Source organism: Salvia splendens, chromosome 15, assembly GCF_004379255.2.
Source record: "Salvia splendens isolate huo1 chromosome 15, SspV2, whole genome shotgun sequence".
Classification (NCBI taxonomy): Eukaryota; Viridiplantae; Streptophyta; class Magnoliopsida; order Lamiales; family Lamiaceae; genus Salvia; species Salvia splendens.
In genome coordinates, this window is record NC_056046.1 from 34,522,861 (window position 1) to 34,535,800 (window position 12,940).

General features: G+C 37.3%; 2 long non-coding RNA genes across 2 annotated transcripts; both read left to right on the forward strand.

The window, feature by feature from the left end:
* Window positions 1–5,476: 5,476 nt before the first annotated feature.
* Window positions 5,477–6,771, forward strand: LOC121767889. Its single transcript, XR_006043231.1, has 2 exons — window positions 5,477–6,245; window positions 6,421–6,771. It is a non-coding gene; the product is annotated as an uncharacterized LOC121767889 (long non-coding RNA).
* Window positions 6,772–11,254: 4,483 nt separating this feature from the next.
* On the forward strand, window positions 11,255–12,720 carry LOC121767166. Its single transcript, XR_006043045.1, has 3 exons — window positions 11,255–12,236; window positions 12,333–12,404; window positions 12,487–12,720. It is a non-coding gene; the product is annotated as an uncharacterized LOC121767166 (long non-coding RNA).
* Window positions 12,721–12,940: the final 220 nt, after the last annotated feature.

Consider the following 12,940-nt stretch of genomic DNA (forward strand, 5'->3'; position numbering starts at 1 on the left):
GGTGGAATTCTGGTTTTCAGCTTCATTGTTTTATATCTGAAAATCCCTAGAAAAGCTCTAGGCTAATGGAGTAGAAGTTTTGGGTTGTGTGTAGTAGCGGCACCTCTGCTAGGTGAGAATCATAGGGAGCTATAATTTTCTATGGAGGGACATCTTTTTTTTATATTATTTTAGATCCGTGAACTTTAAAAATATAACTTGAGGTCCATCAACCGTGAGTTAATATCAATCGAAGTACTTTTTTACTATTTTCAAGTTTTTTGGATGAAAATACCCTCAATCATATTTTTAATTAACTTATCACATACTCATATGGTTTTTGTAAATGATAATAAATAGCTAAAGTGGACATATGATAAAGTAAGAGAGAGAATAACGTAGAAGAGAGTCTTATCTACATTATTCTCTATCTTACTTTACCCATTATTCATTAATTATTTATTACTCCCTCCGTCCATGAAACGTTTTCCAGTTTTTCCATTTTGGTCCGTCCGTGAAATGTTGTCCACTTTGCTATTATTTTACTTTTTTGGTAAATGGTTGTCATATTCCACTAACTCATTACACTCACATTCTATTATAAATTCAATATATAAATATGGGACCTACATTCCACTAACTTCTTTCACTCACTTTTCTTTACATTTCTCAAAACACGTGTCGAGTCAAACATGGACAACATTTTGCGGACGGAGGAAGTATCATTTGTTCAAAACGAGTGCAGAAAATGAAATGTGACAAAATTTCAGGGACGGATGGAGTAGTAAAAATATGTATAAAAAAATATGGGTATGTGATAAGTTTATTAAAAATATGTACCCGGTATTGAGGGTATTTTCATCAAAAAAACTTGAAAATAGTAAAAAAATATTTCGATTGATATTAACTCATAGTTGACAGACTTCAAATGATATTTTTAAAGTTCACGGATCTAAAATGATACAATGACAAAGTTCGTGGACTAAAAAAAATTCCTTCTACTCTATAATTGGCGGGGTTATTTTCTTCAGCAACCATTTAATTAAAAAACAAATATTAACACCTAAAGCCCCTAACCAGCCGCAATTCTCCAACACTGAACACTTGAAAAAAGATCCAATTACGTGGGCCCACAAGGCCATATAAGGGAAACTGAACGAGTCTCAGTTTGTATTTTCTTTTATGACTTTAGGTTATGCCTGGCAAAATTTATTGTATTTATAGGTCATTAGGTATTAAGTTCACTACATTTGACTAATTCACGCACAACATTTGTAAAGTTGTTTTCAATACTTTAAAAAGATTTCAGTAATTCATTTAAAAAGTCGCCAAAATATTCTTACCTCTTCTTTTGTGGTTGGGCGTGACGAGTTGTGGTGTTGAGCCTTCGACGTTTAACACTTTAGCCAATTAATACAAGGATAGATTTTGACTCCAAAAGACTCTTGGGTCCAGAGCGGAAAGAAACTGAGGCTCTGATACCAAACTGTCACGACCGCCCTTTAGGGTTAATAAATACGGGCGATCGTGATTAAAAGAACTTAATAAACAGACGAAGGAAACTAGGGTTTCAGTAAAGAGTTTGACCAATAATTAATATTTAATAAAAAGGGGCCAAGAGTTTGACATTATCCAAATAATTAGGTTCAAAGCTAAAAGATTGACGAGTAAAAACAATGTCTCAGCGGAAGCGTCCAAGAGAAAGAGTGACGTCATGTGTGGAGACACAACGACACTCGTAGTACACAACTAACCAAACCATGCTTCAATTTTAAATTGCTCAACACCACCAATTGCTCGTCGCCGCTCAACCTGCACATAGGGAAAACACATGCAGGGCTGAGTACTTAATATACTCAGTGGGCTTATGCCGAAAACATTTGATGAAAGTTATGTCATCCATACCACAGTGAACTCGAGTTTTACATTTAGAAAAGAAATAGCATCGAGTATCACAAAACAATTTCATAGACTGGCCAGTCAAAAGAATCTCCCCACTTTCTCAACAATCATTCAATCACATCCTCTGTCCATAGTGCGACGAAAGTGTGGCCACACTATTCACCCACGAGACCGACCGACTAGCAAGGACGGCTCACGATCCCACCTGTGTACACTAGCCTGATAGGGTTTGCGGCCTTGCGGCCCTACTCAGACCCGAATTCGTTTAACATAGCCCTATAGCCTAATGGAGCGAACTCACAAACTAGGCATCAGGCAACAATCTCAACATAGCCCTATAGCCTAATGGAGCGAACTCACAAACTAGGCATCAGGCGACAATCTTATCATCAAAATAAACATGGCATGACATAACAATTTAAACCACCTTTATTCCACCATAATCATACTTTTGAAAGTGTAAAAGAGTTTAGCAAAAGAAAGCCCACCTCAACTGCTTAATTCTCAAGTACTTTCTTCCCCTTGGTATCACGATTCACTTGCGAGAATTCACCTTTAGAATTTTGATAATACATAAATCAACACACTTTTCAAATAAATAAAATGCATGCATCCTATGTCTCCAATTATTTTCTCGATCAAGATTATAAACTTTCTTAATTAGAAACTTAGGTACTTCGATTAACTTCGAGCGATCAAGCACCAACAAATCGCATAAAAGACAGGCATAAACCAATTAAATAAACCAATTAAATTAAATGGGGCAAAAGGGAGTAAGAAAAACGAACTAAAATACTCCATCGTACACGTACACATATACTCTTATCCCTTTCTACTTTAGTATAAAATACTAATGGTATTAGATGAATAAAACAATTTAGAAACACATATTCCCATTTCAACACTATACGTGTACACGTATACTCTTCCACCACTATTTTAAAACCATCATCAATTATTAAAGTAATATATATATATATATATATATATATATATATATATATATATATATATATATATATATATATATATATATACACGTGTACACGTATAGTGTTGAAATGGGAATATGTGTTTCTAAATTGTTTTATTCATCTAAATTAGTTTAATTCGCGGTCCCTTTGTATTTTATTTAAATTGTGCAACCACAATTTATTTATCATGGACTGAGTTTTTATATCACTTATTCAATTTTTTCGATCCAACTCGCAGATTGAGGCCAATATATTTATTCCTCACGGAAAGGAATTATTTTAAATCCGCTCAGTAATTTATTTCGCAAATCCCCAGTCTAGCCACAATTCCACTCAACAATTAATTCACGGACTTCGCAATATTAATAGCATTAAATGCAAGTACTTTAGGGTTCAAAAATTAGGTTTAGAAAAACGGGGCGTTACATCCTACCAACCTTAACAGAAATTTCGTCCCGAAATTTGTTACCCTCAAGTAAAGAGTTCTGGGTACAATTCCATCATCTTGACCTCATTCTCTCACGTGGCTTCTCCATGCCCATGATTTTTCCAAAGTACTTCGACACAAGCAACATGTTTATTTCTCACATTCTGGATCTTTCGGTCCAAAATAGATTGGGGTCTCACCTCGTAGCTCAAGTCTGGATTCAAGGCGACTTCTTCGTATTGGATCACGTGTTTCGGGTCGAACACGTATTTCCGTAACTGTGACACATGGAAAACGGTGTGCAAATTCCCAAGGTTTGGTGATAGCGTCAATCGGTATGCAAAAGGGCCCACTCCTTCAAGAATTTCGTAAGGCCCAATAAATCACGGCTTCAATTTGCCCTTGACGCCAAAACGTGTTGTCCCTTTTGACGAGGATACCTTCAGGAAAACTTTATCGCCAGCTTGGAGTTGTAGGGCAGTTCGTCGGACATTCGCGTATGGTTTCTGTCTGTCTTGAACTTCTTTTATCCTTTCACGAATTTGCCAAACGATTCCCACCATCTCTTCAACTGCTTCGGGTCCAAGTATTCTTCTCTCGCCAACTTTGTCCCAGTAGAGTGGCGATCTACACTTTTTCCCGTAATGCCTCATACGGCACCATGTTTATCGTTGTATGAAAACTGTTGTTGTAGGTGAACTCAATCAATGGTAGTGCTACCTCCCAGCTTCCTCCTCGGTTGAGTACCACGGCTCTCAACATATCCTCGAGAGTTTGGCTCGTTCTTTCGGACTGCTCATCGGTTTGCGGGTGAAACGTTGTGCTGAAGTTCAATTTAGTTCCAAGCTCTTTCTGTAGACTTATCCAAAATCTTGAGGTGAATTTTAAGTGCGCACTCTTGGTAAGTCGATCTATAATTACCCAATTAGTGGTGTTTCCTCTCAGAGTCCTCGACAATCCCGTCACGAAATCCATGGCGATGTGCTCCCATTTCCACTCAGGGATCTCCAGTGATTGTAACTTCCCATACGGTCGTTGATGTAGAGCCTTCACTTACTGGCAGACTAAACATCTCTCAACAAATGACGTTATATCCCTCTTCATACCATTCCATCAAAAGGACTTCTTCAGATCTTGATACATTTTCGTATTCCTAGGTTGGCGGTGTAAGGAGTCTCATGTGCTTCACTCATAACTTCGTTTTTGAGTTCCTCGTTATTCGGTATGCATAGTCTTCCTTCGAAAGTAAGGGCATTGTCACCTTCTTCGCTAAAATTCCCAGATTCGCCAGTTCGCACCTCTACACGAATCTCCTCTAATTTCGCATACATCCGTTGTGCTTCAATAACTCTCTACCTTAGATCAGGTTCAACAACTAAGGTGGCTTTTCGGGCTTCCACTGTTCCAAGTGCCCTCACCACTTCCAAACGCATCTTGCTGAACTCGCGAATCAGGCTTTCCTCTTTGGTGAGAAAAGTAGCCAGTTGGGAATGGTCCTTCCGGTTCAAAGCATCCGCCACTACATTTGCTTTGCCGGGGTGGTAGTTGATGCCACAATCATAGTCTTTCACCAACTCGAGTCATCTTCGTTGCCGCATGTTCAAATCTTTCTGCTCGAAGAAATACTTTAGGCTTTTGTGGTCCGTAAAGATCTCACATCGAACTCCGTAGAGATGATGTCTCCAAATCTTTAAGGCGTGTACTACCGCTGCTAACTCCAAGTCGTGGGTTGGATAGTTCAACTCGTGTGGCCTCAATTGTCGTGACGCGTAAGCAATCACTTTGCTGTTTTGCATCAACACACATCCAAGTCCCACCTTCGAAGCTTTAGTGTATACCACGTAGTTCACTCCAGGCCCTGGCTCGGCTAGAATCGGTGCACTAGTTAGCTTCTCCTTCAACAATTAGAAACTTGCCTCACACTTCTCCCCAGTCTAGCCACAATTCCACTCAACAATTAATTCATGGACTTTGCAATATTAATAGCATTAAATGCAAGTACTTTAGGGTTCAAAAATTAGGTTTAGAAAAACGGGGCGTTACAGTCCTCGCTTCTGGTCCTAACCTATATAGTTCAATTCATATTTAACATGTTAATCAAGTCAATCCATATTTAACTCATTCATAAAGTCAAAAGGAGATTAATTAACCATTAATTATTAACTACTCTAGTTTCAATTCCGTTGTGTTTAGATCGTGCATTTTGTGTTTGGAACCTGAGTTTGGATATTTCCACCGCCGATCCTTTATGAAATGGAGTTTTTAGTTCTTGCTGTGTTAGATCTGTGGATTTCAATTATGATGACCCTGATGCGTTTAGTTTCAGCTCTCTTTTTGTTTTCACGTTGGTAGTTTTGTGCTTTCAGCTAGTTGGGTGCATGAAAATAGAGTAGATTATCTAGATCTGTCTTATTTACGTTGGATCTCATACGGATCTGTGTTGAGTCTGTTTTATTTCATGTTAATGTTCATGCTCTGTTCAAATATGTTGTTTGATGTTCGCTTTTAGTTTCTTGGAGAAGAAGAAGATGGTAGTTAGTTAAACTGCATGTTTCTGTCACCTTTTCTAGTTTTCATAGCTTTTTGGAGTGCGCGCATTTGTGTCAGTGGTCCCAACATGCTTTTTGCTTTTCGCTTTATCAGTCTAGTTGATCAGTTGGTTATTTACTTCCATCATGTTCTTATTTAACTTGATAAGTTTAGTTTTATAAGTTGAGTCGTTTATTTTCTTAGGTAAATCTTAACCCCCAAAAGCGTGGCAGCAGCCAAAACCCCCCAAAATGTCTCAATCTCAATTCCATTCGCAACCATTCCTGTGCGATTCGACCCGTACTTCCCTCTACTAAGACGATAGTAGTGCGGGTTAAGGTCTTGAAAGACATCCCAAATTTCAATCTGGAGCACAAACAGCCATCAGTAGCTGTGCTTAGCTTGAGCCATCCGTTCTTAGACTTGACCAAGCGGTATATGCTATACGTGTTTAATTTTGATTGTGTTTCAGAGGGTTATAAAGGATTAGCTTAAAAGGCAGGCTTTTCAAATGGCGTCGTTGCCGGGGATGGATGACGTTTTATGTGCTTGTGTTTGAGACACTAGTGTAAATAGTTTATTTACTTTGTTATTTCTTATTTCTTGTAGTTGCTGTACCTGGGCCCGAATCGTGGACGCTGGAACAATACCGGGAACTGGAGAGACTCCGAGGGAAATTGGAAGATAAGAACAGCATTCGTTCCCGTTGTCACCAGGTCCGGGTTGAACACAGGAGGTCCATCATTTTCTACCTCTGAAGGGGAGGAAGATATACCCCCATTTGTTACGCCGCTAAAGGCTAGATGTTTTTAGTTTTTAACTTTTCTTTACTTTTGGTGTTGGTTTGGGTGAGTTTTGTTCTTGTGGTTTGTGAGGCTTATTTCTCTTTGTTTACCTAGCTTGAGCATTTTTCTTTTCATCAAAAATAAAATAAAATTAAGAACAGCTATTGAAATTTGATCAATATCTTATTTTAATGCAAATAAAATGTCAACCATCACATTGCATCCTTTTAGGAGTTATCAATTGGCGGCGCATGCCCAGGCCTTTCTAGACTCAGGCCCATGACTAAAGTAGGCTAGATTGGGCTGCATTTTCTTTCTATAAGTTTAGACTCAACCTAGCTCAAGCTAGGTTGGGTAACCTATAAATTAAATTATTGTTTTATCAGTTTTTTTTTAATGTATTTTTGAATGTTTTTTTAATAAATTGTAGTACTCTAAATTAAAAAAAAAATTTATGTGAGAATTAAATCATCTATATTCCTATAATTTTCTAATTTTAATTGTATTTCGTATATATTTATTAGATAATTTTTTAATCACGTTAAATATTACTCCCTTCGTCCCATAAGAATAGACACTTTTGGTACGACATAGGTTGATGCAAAATTGGTAAAATATGAGAAACATTGAGAGAGAAAGTGATGGAACAATAAAGTCACCAAATATAGAAGTGGACTATTTATATGAGATAGATGGAACATTAAATATGTCTATTCAAATTTATCTTCCTATAATTATTTGAAAAAAAAAATCAATTGCAAAGAGATTTTGAATAATATATAAATAATTTGAGTGAATAAAATTTAAAAAATATTAAAATTAAAGTACAAATAATTAAAATAGTAGTATTAGTAGTAGTAGTAGTAGTAGTAGTAGTATAGAGTTAGTTGTTGTGGGTAATATTTGAGTCTGTATTGGATTGGATTAGGTTAGTTTGGTCCGTACTATGTTACCAAGTATTCATGCTTACCCATCCCTACTAAATGAGCTTTTTAATGAATAATTAAACCGCCAACTGTTTGGTTTCCAAGATAAAATAATAACAAAATATAACCTAGGACTGAGTTGTGAGATTATTTTAGTCGTAGGGGTTAGCTATGACTAATTATCTCATGATCCATCTATGATTGAGTTATGAGGTTGAATCTCATGAACCAAACACACTACAAATTTAATCTCGGATACAATCTTGCAAACCGAACAGAGCATAACCACAACCAAGATCTATAAATAGCCCTATAAAATGGAAACTATACCATAACCAGAACCAAGCTGATTTGAGTTTTCCTACAAGAAGAGAGCTACCTAGGTTTTTATTCATAAAATTGAGTTGTGTAAGCATGAAGCTCCCTTTGATTGATTTGAGCAACCTAGGAGAAAATGATTCTCCAAGGTGGGAATCAACCAAAACCCAAATTCGAGAAGCCCTTCAAGAATATGAGTGTTTTGAAGCTACATTCAATAACATTATTCCTCTTGAGTTGAGGAAATAATGTTATTGAATGTAGCTTCAAAACACCCATGTGCGCCGCCAATCGACAACTCCTAAAAGGAGGTAATGTGATGGTTGACATTTTAGTTGCATTAAAATAAGATATTGAACAAATTTCAATAGTTGTTCTTATTTAATTTTTGATAAAAAGAAAAATCTATGATTTGAACGGTGGTGTCTTTGCTTGCTGTATTAGAGGCTGGATAACTGATCAACTAATTTTCCAATTAAATAAAAATATAGTATTATTCTTGGGTTCAACTTGCATGTGCCCGTGTAATTTTCATCTCATGTGGTCCAATGTAGAATTTTGCAGCTTAAATGGTGGTGTTGTGATTCCATTGATTGTGGCATCAATATTGGAACATTATAATTTGTGATCAAATTGTTTTATGATTAATTGTTTCATGTTTATAATGTTTCTAATTTCATTTAACTAATTTATTGTCCCATATATATCAATGTTAAAAAATATCTTAATCCATGTATCCATATATATGGGTGTGATACTAGTTTAAAAGTTAAAATAGAGTTATACATATAGGAGAAGGTTTTTCAAATTAATTGTTCCATCTGTCTCATCTATACATATATAAAAGGCGAGTTTTGACCTTAATTTTGAATATTTATAGAGTTTTGGGTATGAATTTGAATATTTATAAGTTTTGTGCTTACATTTTTTTTTCTCCGTTAAAATACCTTTAAATGATGTAATTTATTGATTTATACTAATGTGGTATCTAATTAAATCAATGACCTAGAAATTATGTAACCGATGTAAATATATTGAGTATTTGAATGTGGGTGGTAGTGTCAAAACATCACCCACGATCACTCAACAAATTTAATGTGATTTATATTAATGATAAAAATATATTTAAATGTGGGTTGCAATTACAAAACGTACCCACAACTACTCAACAAATTTAATGTGATTTACACTAATGATATGTTTTGGAAAATAAATTACAATGAATCCTTTCAATGAAAAGAGAAATTTCGGCGTTTATATATTGGCTTTCAATACTGAAATCTGAGCTAGATTCAAACATGGCAAAAAGCTGGATAATAACCGTCTCCACGATGCAATTTTCTTGCACCGATGATGTTCTTACTAATGTCAAAATATGTGAATCCTCTTCTATTGGAATATTATTTTTCTGCATTTCGTAATTGTTTTTGCTCCTCTGTATTCCATGCTCTAAGGAATGGTTGAGATTTTAGAGGAATTTTAATATGTTGTCACGACCACAACTCCCTAGTACTAGTGACTGTAGTTATTTCGCGACTAAACACAAATTAATAAGTCATGGAGCAACGTAAGTGAAAAAGCAACTCAAAATAATGGTTTCAAAGGCGAATGGGTATATAGTCAAAATGAAATCAGAGTATCGACTAAGTTCATAAATCTCTCGAACATAATTCTACTTTGCAGCGGAAGAGTCCAAGACAAAATAATATGTATGAAGACATACTACTTTGGGCTACCTACTACTTATTAATAGTCTTTTCCCAACCCCTTCGCCTCCTCGTCCACGCTCAACCTGCACGTTAGAAAAGAAACATGCAGGGCTGAGTATTTGATATACTCAGTGGGCACAGTGCCAAAATAATTTCCATTTAGTTTGTCAACCACAGTTGAGTGATCACGGGGTTTTTATTAAAAAGGCCCGAGTCACTAAATTCCTTTCATTTCATAAATTCTATTGCGTAATCACATAACTTAAATACCATATCTGATATTGATGTGAACCGGGAATGTGGCCACATTCCACGACGGTCACTGGACCAGCCAACTCCTATGTTAGCTCACGGTCCCCTCATGTGTACACTAGTCCGAGTAGGGTTTGCGGCTCTACTGGGACCCGAATTCGATTTAACTTAATTGGCACAACCAAGCAGATAGGTAATCATAAAAGCAAAACATGGCATGACAAACATACTTGAGAAAAGATTCACATTTTCATACTAAAATCATGTTTTGTAAAGAATGCCCACCTCAAAGGCTATCTCTTAGCCCACAAACTCCTTGACTTGATTTTAGATGACGCGCGAAGACGCCCTTTTAGTAACATACAAATAATACTCAATTAGGCTTAAGGAGCCAATTGAACTCAAACGTGAATGCATCCTAAGTGCGTGATCATTTTATTCTTTTTCTTTACTTCCTTCATTCATAAAAGTCTTTGAGCGTTACCTCCTATGTAAAATTGTTTAAGCATAGAAATTTTCCGAAGTCTATTCATCTGCTCGGAATTAATTAGCGTACCACTTCTTAACATCAAATATTTGAGCAACTTAGAGGAGGCCATGATTTAATTTAAATTCTTAACACATACTTCCAATTTTCTTTAAAGGCCCAACTGATACTTCCTCAAATTAATTCCTTTTGGCCCAAGGTGTAAATGGAAATGGCCCAATTCCTTAGGGCATCGACAATGGTTTTCGCTCAGCCATAGCTCAGCCATAGCCTAGTCACAAACTCCTCCTGCCACATCATCAGCACTAAAAATCCTCCTGCCACATCATCAGGACAAGCAAATAGCCCAGCCATAGCCTAGCAATAGCCTATCCACATCACTCGTAATTATAAAAAACAAATAATTAACAATCACACAAAATACGGAATTAAATTTACGACACTGATACGGGAAAATTCAATAATATTATTAAATTAAAAAAAGTACATTAATTAAAAAAAATTACAACATAAAATTCTTGAAAAATTTTAAAAACACAATTAAAAATCCTAAAAAATGAAAATTGCATAATTTAATTTCTTCCGCCCAATCTCTCTAAATTCAAAATGTCAAAGCTCAAAGAAGCAGAAGGAAGAGTTGTCTAACGACGATCATGTGCGTCTACCGGGGGTTCGGGGGCAGCGGCCCCGGATAGCGGGGTCCAAGGGGCGCCAGCTCCCTAAAATTACCGTTTTTTAATTTTTAATTTTTAATTTTAATTTTTATTTAAATTAAAAAAAGTAAATTAAAAAAAAAACAAAAATCCGCTGGCCGATCGCTCGCCGATCCGGGGCCTGCAATGGCGGCGAGCGCATCGGCCAGCGCCTGGAAATCGGCGTGGGCTCGCCGATTTTTTCGCCGAAATGGCGCTCGCCGGTTACAATGGTTCGGCGAGCGGACCCCCGGGGCTAGCCGGCCCGCTCGCCGCCATTGTGGATACCCTTATTCCAAAACTAAAATCGGTCAACTCTTTTCCCCTTTCTTCCTTCTCATTTTCAAAATCCCCAATTTAGCTAGGAACCCTAGCTCTCTTTCTCTCCCTCATTCTCGGCTCCTCTTGGCGGCGTAACATTGCCGCCTCCGTCGCTCACGGCTCACGGCGCCACCACCAGCCGCCGTTTCCTCTGACGACGTCACGACGGAGCTCTTTGTCTCCCGTCGCGCATCGCCGGACGACCTCCCTCTAAGCTAAGTCTTTTATCCTATCTTATTTCAATTAGGCTTCACGGGCAGTAGCTATGGAGGCTCTCTATTTTGGTGTTGGGAGTATTTAAATTCTATAAAAGCATGTTCTTATTCTAAAATCTATCACGTCACAAAATTAAAACTTGACAGTAGTTTTGTTAAGATGGAGTTCTGGTGTTCTCTGTGAAGAAATCATGGTTGTGGGTTTATAACTATGTGATGACATGGAGCAGATTTGAGACTTTGGGTGAGGAGTGTGTTACCTCTTGAAAATGACAGTAGCTTGAATTTCTAGTTTCCAAAATCCTCAAAGTTCACTCCCTGGGAAGAAAGAAGAAAATGTTACCTATGGGTTGGGAGCTGTCTGCAAGAACTCTGCAGAAACTCTACTCCAAGCTCTCACACTCTCAAACTTGCTATTGTGGCTGAAATTTCAAATTGTGTGGGGGGTGTCTAACGGTGGTATGGAGAGGGTTTTATAGGCAAGAAAGATGTACGTAGAAGAATTAAATGGGCTGTCCAGCCTCTTTGTTTTAATTTTGCTGAAAATCCCTTGTTGGTGATCCTCACCACCCTTTCAATTATTTCATTCGTCTCTTTCTTGGAGCATAAGTACTCCCTTCATTAAGGTTACTTGTTTGGATGTGCAGGGAGAGCAGGTGGCTGTTAGGAACAGGTACTGCAGGGCTGACCTTGCCATTTTCTAACTCTCTCTTCACTAAGGTATTGTTGTTTCATCTCTCCAAAAGGGTGTTCCTTTAATTCCTCTTGTCTTTAGGTATTTAATGTTTTGTTTGCACTTTGCATATGGTACAAAAGTGGTGCAGCGGCTGTTTGAGGGAGGGAGAATGCAGGAAAGAGGCAAGTTCTTGGTCTACCATGCTAAAAGAAGTTTGCCCCCTTTCTTAAATAAAAACTTCATTAACCATTCTTGTTTCTTAGCTAATTTAAAGATGTTTGAATCACTTTGTAGGTGGGCAAAACCTGGGCTGCCGCGTTGTTTCCGGGCTTGGCCCACTGCCCTCGGCCCGACGGATTGCTCAAAAACGAGCCGTGATTTCGGGCCTGAAGGAGAGGCCCGAAGTGCCATTAAAATTCTTATATTTCGTTTCCTTTCTTCGTGTAATTAGTTGATAGCTTATTGTGTATGTAAAAGACATTCAAACTCCTTTGGTTCGAAATAAACTCTTGTTTTCTCTTCTATAAATTATCATCGAAGTCGTTTTAGTTTGTTCGATTATTCCTTACATTTTGCGTTTTCGCGAACTAACCACATCAAGCATAACTAAGGAAGGTAATGAATTCCATTCAAACATGACTCAAGAGAATGAACATCCTCTAGTTTGTCATTAAACATTAACGGAAAGGATAATGATATGGTGGGTACCTTCCACGGGGCTTGCAGATATAATTGTCTCTCCTTGCAA